The sequence below is a fragment of the Lynx canadensis genome, chromosome B2, assembly GCF_007474595.2.
Source record: "Lynx canadensis isolate LIC74 chromosome B2, mLynCan4.pri.v2, whole genome shotgun sequence".
NCBI classification, from domain to species: Eukaryota; Metazoa; Chordata; class Mammalia; order Carnivora; family Felidae; genus Lynx; species Lynx canadensis.
In genome coordinates, this window is record NC_044307.1 from 3896412 (window position 1) to 3904793 (window position 8382).

Sequence of the window (8382 nt, forward strand, 5' to 3'; positions counted from 1 at the left end):
GAAGAGAGTGTAGAACGATCTCACGTACCAAAGAAGTTTCTTTCTGGGGGTTGAAAAAGATCGTTTGAACTTCTTCCTCTTTTCCCAGGACTCTCGAATAGTCATCAGTGCCTCCAACAGGAATTGATTCTGGTTCCTACCACGTAAAACACATGCTGTAGGCTGTGAGAGCTGGACTCTCACACACCTAGCTGGCTCTGGTTTTGCTGCAACTGTTCTAGAGAAGAAAATCCCACCATCTTGAAAAGCCCCGTAGAAGCGCAGGGGCCCAACCTTGGGCCACCTTAACGGATGAAGAGAAGCTCCAAATGCAGAACAACAGGTATTTCTGCGCAGGTGTTTTAGCACGATGCAAAGATGAGAACACTCTGGCTCTGTCCTCTGGGCATTTACAATATAGAGAGGAAGGGGAGTTTGTAGAAAACAAAAAGAAGAGAAAAAGAAGAGAGTCGCATAATGGATGGGCAAATTAAATACAGAGGAGAAAAGAATGAGAAATGGCAGACAACCCAATAGAAAAATGGGCCAATGTCTTGAACAGCGACTTCACGAAAGAGAAATTCTAAGTGGCTAAAGATATAAAAGGTGGTTAACTTCATTGGACAGTAGAGAAATGGAAATGGAAACCACAGTGAGACAGCACCACACACATTAGCAGAATGGAGGATGAATCGAAACAAATATATTTATAAAACAATTACCTTTATTACATGAGATACACTCTCAGATTTTCAATTCTATTGAATAATGCCTTGGTCTATCCTATTATATTTCATTTTTCATAGGGGCGCCTGGGTGGCTCAGTTAGTTAAGCGTTCAGCCTTTGATTTCAGCCGAGGTCAGGATCTCACAGCCGTGGGATCGAGCTCCTAGTGGGGCTCAGCGCGGGGCATGGACCTTCCTTGAGATTCGCTCTCTCCCTCATAAATACATTCTATTTGAGTACAAGTCTTCTTACCTATCATTTTTATCAAGGTCGATTCTTGGTTAGGTCTTTCTCAAGAAAAAAATATATATACATTTTATAGGTTATATTTTTTATATTATATATTTATATATAATATGTATTAAAAATATATACACATAAAAGAAGGTTGTTCGTAGCCATGCAGATCGATTTCCCTGGTGTGTCAAGATTAGTGCTTTATACTACTCTGGATCTAAGGTAACAGCTAGCCAGAACCCTCCAGGTGACCACAGGCACATATCAGACAGACTCGGCTAACGGAAGAGCTCTACCTAATGGCCCAGCCCTGGTGTCAGGTCCGAGAGTTGGGGACGCAACCAGAGCTGGGCCAACAGAAGTCCTTCACGAGACTCTCTGACCTGGAGCCTGGACAGAACACCTTTCCTGTCTCACGGTGAAGATAGCAGGGTAAGGTTCCAGACGGCCAGGCAAAGGGGTTTTCCCTCTTGGAGGTTAAGAGAAGGAAAGTGACGTGTAAGAAGGCAGTGGAAACGAGAGCCTGGGGTTGTGGGGGAGAAAGAAAGAAGGGGGAAGGGAAAGGAAAGAGAGGAAGACAAGGTGGGAGGGAGGAAGAGAGAAGTGAGAGGCAACGGGAGAGAATGGGGTACAAATCCTGACTTCCAGGCACGTGGTCTCTGGAACATCTCTCCTGCAAATCTTCTGAGTTTTGGAGGTGAAAGTTTTCTCAGAGTCCTTTTTAGAGGTAGCGAAAAATCCCTCTGGGGGGCATTTATAGAAATAGCAAAATCCTTAAAAGAAGAGCCAGGCATCGTAAATCCGGCCTTCACTGCTATGAGTGAAGAGAATGACAGTTGGTACCCAGAGGGACCTATTTATAGTTGCTGTATTCAAATGAGGTATTGGTGCCACCCAATCTCTGGCTGGATGAGAAGTAAAGAATGACTACATGCAAATGAGCTGCTTGAAGTTCACTCTGATTGGATAGTATTAACACTTGGCATGAACCATTCAAAAAGCAAAAGGCAACCAGAAAGTTATACACTGGCAGCCGAGTGTGGCCTCTACCAAGAGCACTTTGAACTGATTTCCTTGATTGAAGTCCATGAGGAATGATGTTGGCCTAGTTCGGATCATGTATCTACCTACCGATAGTCAACTGTTGGTAGAGACTGGGCCACCCCTAGACTGAGCAAGAACTATTTGCTAAGGGAAGTGAATGACCTGGGCCAAGGGCCAGCGTCTCCAGGACTGATTGCAAACCTCAGTAGTTTGGAAAATTCTGAAAAATTTATAGCTGGACCAGCACATTAGGAAACAGCTTAGGCCAAGATACCGTAAAATGCTGAGAACGTGACGAAGGTGGCATTTAAGCAGGGAAGAAAAGCTGTAAACATGGCATGAAATAATATTTAAAGCCTCTAATCACAAGGTAAAGGATGGAGACAATCATGTCCTAAGTGGTACACTGGACCGTGAACGCATAGTACTTACTGTGCAACCTTGGGAACAAAAAAAAAAAAAAAAAAAAAAAAACGCAAGCAGAACTGTGTGCTCCTAAGGAAAGGTGTTAAAGCTGAGAGCAGATTGTGTTAATTTATTAGCTGACTGGGTCAATCATAACCCATGAGTTATTAGCGGAAAAGGCATTAAGTAGAACTTTAATCTTAAAAACTAAGATGGCTGTAAACAATGTCTTTGGTTTATGATACGCGTGTTCTGATGAAAAGAACTTTAAAAAAAAGTCTTCATTCTTGACAGAGAGAGAGAGAGACACAGAGTGCAAGCGGGGGAGGGGTAGAGAGAGAGAGGGAGACACAGAATCTCAAGCAGGCTCCAGGCTCCAAGCCCCCAACACGGGACTCGAACCCACGAACAGTGAGAATGTGACCAGAGCCAAAGTCCGATGCTTAACCGACTGAGCCACCCGGGTGCCCCTCTGATGAAAGGAACTTTTGAAAGGCCCGGGGGTAACGGCAGTCACCTGTGGTGATGCACTGGGTGATCCACTCAAAGACCCATTGCAAAAGGAACTGATGATGCCTACGGCCCTGGACAAGATCCTAGAGTACCTGCTTCCACATCCTGCAACGTCTTACAGGTTACTTCTCCTCGCAGCTAACTTCTGCTTCCCTCATCCTTCTTGATCTTAACCGAGGTGGCTTGTGGGAAACTGTCCTGATGCAGGAGCCTCCCAGCTGGATACAAGGAAGCGGACCACCCACAAAACAGATAGTCTCCCAGACCAAATTAAGATACTAGATTTGCACAAGTGGAACCCACGGCCAGAAGCAAGTGGTTAGAAGGATCAGAGTTGAGATTCCAACCAGGGAGCCCACAGACAGAAGATGTCATGTGAATAGATAACACACACTTGCTCCAGGGGAAAGACACAGGGGCAAGCACTCTTGGCCGTGGCCATGGCTCTCCAAAGAGCCTGTAGAGGACACCTGGTGCCAGAATGGGTTCCCCCAGTGAGTGGCCGAACCAAGGACTCACAAATACTGAGGGATCACACACGTGAAGCATAACCTGAATCTTCAGTGTTTCCCGTATACACGTTGCCCCTACTCTCCTATCAAACCTTTCATAAGTCGAGATGGCATAACGTGAAGAAGCGATGACCATTCATTTATACGGAAAGAATGTTTAGCTTTTCCAGACCCCCCAAAATAACGTCGCTTAGGCCTCTTGGACGCTTTCGGACACATCCTGCTAACAGATGTGCGACTAAGTTGAGGTTAAAGCACAAAGGCTCACAGACCCCAGTTCAAAGCTAGGGCGGCTCTGTCTTGAGATGCAGCGTGGCTCCTGGAGCGGGAACTCAGCGAGGCCTCTCTAGCGCCTCCTAGCGGCCGGCTGGGAAGCAAACACTAAACGCTGTTCTCACATCTCACTTTTTTTTTTTTTTTTCCCCATGAAAGTGAAAATCCTCTTTGGATTTTTTTCAGTTAGCCAAAACAGGTACTAAGGCAGGTCTTTTGTAAACAGGAAGGGGCACAATGATGTGAACTTCCGAAGGGCAGGACATGCTTCTATTTAGGGTATCGTGAATATTTGGGGCCTAGATGTGTGATGTCTGTTCCAGGCCTCATGAATGTTAGGTATCTCTGGTTCCTCGTATCCTTAACCAGCACACAATCTACTGATCAACCACTATTAATACATAACATACCTTATGATTCATGCATCTACATACCATTTGTGTTCCAGTCTTCTGTAGAGAAAATGAGGATCTTCAAATAATACAGAGATGCATATGACACATGGTTTTCTTAGCCTCCTTTTCCAAACCAGTTCGCGCACATTCCCAACCAATTCGACTGCCATGAAAAGAGAAAAAGTATTTACAGGTGACAAAGGGAGTCTTATCTTTAGACTCTGTATTCAGATGAAATCGTAGAAACACGTTGGATAGGATGAATTGCAATGGAAAAGCATGGAAAAGTGCTCCTTCTTTGCTTGGCTGAGTCATCAACTATATATCTATGGTGTATAGGAGATCATGTGCTGCTTAAGGAAAGAAAGACCAAGATATACGTGTGTGTGTGTGTGTGTGTGTGTGTGTGTGTGTGTGTATATATATATATATATATACATGTTAGTTACCCCTGGGCCGCATCACCACCTCACAGGGGGGCATCCTGCCCAACATCAAGGCCATGCTGCTACTCAAGAAGACCAAGGGTAGGGGCGCCTGGGTGGCTCAATCGGTTGAGCGTCCGACTTCGGCTCAGGTCATGATCTCGAGATTCGTGAGTTTGAGCCCCGCGTCGGGCTCTGTGCTGACAGCTCAGAGCCCGGAGCTTGTTTCTGATTCTGTGTCTCCCTCTCTCTCTGCCCCTCCCCACTCACGATCTGTCTCTCTCTATCTCAAAAATAAATAAACATTTAAAAAAAATACAGGATCTGTGAAGTGCAATAAAATGAGGTATGTACATGGTTAAGTAATAATTTTTTAGGCTGGCCTTTTTTGGGGTCTAAAACTTCATTTTATTATTTTTATATGAATAAATTGAATTTTAATGAGTCCACAGGGTTTTTTTTAATTAAAGTATACTTGACATATTAGTTTCAGGTGTACAACATAATTGTTTAATATTTGTGTGAATTGTGAAGTGATCATCACAATACATCTGGTTATCTGTTCTCATACAAAGTTACAAAAATTCTTTGTTTCTTCTAATGAGAACTTTCAAGATCTAGTCCAGCCTGCCCTTCTTGAAATGCCAAACAAAAGTATTAAATCTGGGAGATTTAACAAAGCAGAGGCATTATTAATAGAAATAAAAACTTATAAAATGTGTGTACTAGAAAGAAAATTTCAACCCTTTTGACCTCCAGTAATACACAGTTTTACACTGCAAGGCAATGCTCGTATACATGTTCATTACATACATCTGTATACATGTTTCAGAATCAAAATTTCACAAAACAATCTTTACTCTTCCTAAGTAGGATGCACTCTGACGTACTCCATTCTATTTTTTCCTATTTTGCTGTTGATGTTGTCTTTTCTAAAAAATTTTTTTAATGTTTATTTATTTTGGAGACAGACAGAGCATGAGCAGGGGAGGGGCAGAGACAGAGGGAGACACAGAGTCTGAAGCAGGCTCCAGGCTCCGAGCTGTCAGCACAGAGCCCGACGCGGGGCTCAAACTCACAGACCGTGAGATCGTGACCTGAGCTGAAGTCGGATGTTCAACCGACTGAGCCCCCAGGGGCCCCAGGTTCCCTGTCATCTCTAAGCACGTGTCTGACAAATAGAAACCGCAAGTGACTGAGTATAATCCAAACTTAACCTTGCCCTGCTACGGCCCATAAATGAGTTTGGCCCCTAATCCTCTTTTGTAGCAGTAATTGAGTTCCATGATCTTGCTCCTTGACCTGAATCAGCACTGAGAAAGAAAGGAGACTCTGAGCTCAGAGGGGGAGAGGGAAAGATCAAAAGGGATTGAATCAAATTGAAAGCTTTCATGTACATTTTCGAACCTCAGAGAAGCCAAGTCAAGCTTGAGGCATATTCCTCATCTTCATCAAGGCAGGGCAAAGGAACAAAAGAAAAAGAGAATAGAAAGAAACTATGCATTGTTCTCCAGGATTTGAAATCTAGCTACACTTGTAAATGATTGACATGGGCACTGAGGGCTAATGAACAAAATGTTTCAGGGGCGCCTGGGTGACTCAGTCGGTGGAGCATCTGACTCTTGATTTCAGCTCAGGTCGTGATCTCAGGGTTGTGGGATCGAGCCCCGTGTTGAGACCGGAGCTTACTTAGGATCCTTTCTCTCCCTCCCTCTGTCCCTCTCCCCCGCTCACGCTCTCTCTTTCTCTCTAAAATTAAAAAAAAAAAAAAAAGTTTCAGATCAGATTTAAAATGTCAGTGTCTCACACCCCAGGCCCAGCGGCACATCCTCTACTCTCCTCTCTCAAGACAGTCCCCAAGAATCAGGAAACTGTTAACCCACACCTAAGTAGTAATTCACACTTAGGTCGTGGAAATACACTCTTGCATTTGGTAGCTCAATCCCACCGACAAAAATCCCTAAACAAGTACATTTCAACATCCTTAAAGACAGAGCACCAAAGTTAATGGAAAACCTACTGCCCCTCCCCAAAAGAGAGGGTATTAGTAGGAATCTTTAAATTAGATAACTGAATAACAACAGAAGTATTTGGGGAATAAGATTCTTTTGTTATTAATTTTTTAAAAAGTCCACTATAGTTAACACGCAGAGATACATATTGATTTCAGGTGTACAATACAGTGACTCAACAATTCTATACGTCATGACAACTATACCCTTTTCACTATCTCACCCGCCATCCCAGAATGTCGTAACACTCTTACAACACAAATCAGATGTATGAAAAGCAAAGTTTTCTTAGAAATGACCAATTTTCCCAGATTCCCTGGGTGACTGGATGTCCAACTCCACATCTTACTAACAAATTGCTTAACTTCTCTGTAAAATGGGCATAGTAGTAACAGTTGTCTCCATAGAGTTTTGCCGCGAGCAGGCAGTAAAAATGTTGTATGGAAAGCGTTCAGAACAGTGCCCAGCACACCCTTGGTGTTCAATCAGTGACCCCATCCAAGGGAGTCACTGAAAAGGGGGTGAGAGATGGAGTAGAAGAAGAATTGGAAAGGAAGACGGGGGGGTGCCTGGGTGACCCAGTTGAGTGTCTGACTTCGGCTCAGGTCACGATCTGACAGTTTGTGAGTTCGAGCCCCGTGTCAGGCTCTGTGCTGACAGCTCACAGCCTGGAGCCTTCTTCGGATTCTCCGTCTCCCTCTCTCTCTGCCCCTCCCCCCACCCCAAATAAACACTAAAAAATTTTTTTTAGTAAATAATTAAAAACAAAGGATTGGAAACAAAGAGATAACCACCATCTTTACTCGCAAACACATTTAGCTAGCAAGTTCTACGGAGAGTCATGTTGGAATATTGATTGGAATTCTGACAGAAGGCAGAATAATACAGGTGAGGTTCCACTATGAGCTTGATGACCGGATTGGCCCCATATGCTACAGAGACAGTGAGGCAAAAGAGGAATGTGACTTGGAGAAGAAAAAAGGCCTCGCCAGAACCACAACGAAGACTTAAGGTTCTAAGCGGGTGTAACAGGCCAACATGGGGGTTCACGGTTTAAAGAGTGTTTGAAAAAGCTGCCAAGCTCCAGAGAATGACGGTTACCATTTAGTCAAGTCTTTCGTCTCGGGAGTTAGACTCATCTGATGTGTTTGTTTGACAGTTGTCCCTGGATCTCCCGAGTCACTGCCAGATACTAGGGGGCAGAGTGCACATGAGAGGTATTTCCTCTGCCGAGGCCACCTTGGCCTTCTAGACTGGAAACAACGGGCTCTCTGTGATCACGATAGGACAGTGCACCGAAGTCCTCTGAAACAGCACCCAGAATCGGAGCCGGCATCCTGCTGCCTCGTCGTGTGGCTCATTATTAATGACAGTTGTATACCGTCTTAGGGAAACCACTCAGGATAACGTGGACGCACATCCAAGGAGAAATGTGCACTAATTCTCAGGACTAAAACAAAGTGATTTAAACATCAACATTTTTCAAAAGGAAAACGTAAATTTCATACAGGTGGACATTACAATCTGAGTCAAGGAAATATTTCAACCTGTAGTCAAGTTTCCAAAAATTCATTATAGACGTTTGCAATGTTGAATTTTTTTTTCCCACACAACAACATGAGTCTCTTTCTTCGCAGTCAAATTTGTGGAACGGAAGGGCGACCAGCGCTCGGGAACCTTAAAATGAAGTTAAAAGTTAATCGCAAAACCAAAGGCTGGATTCTCTGGCTTGGATAATGATTCAGGGTTAGTCACATTTCACATGATAGTTGAATTCGGAAGTTGCTACTCATTTATCGCGGGGTCCAGAGTCCAGAGTCTTTCGAACTGACTCAGGGAAAAGTCTGTTGCACAGAAAGT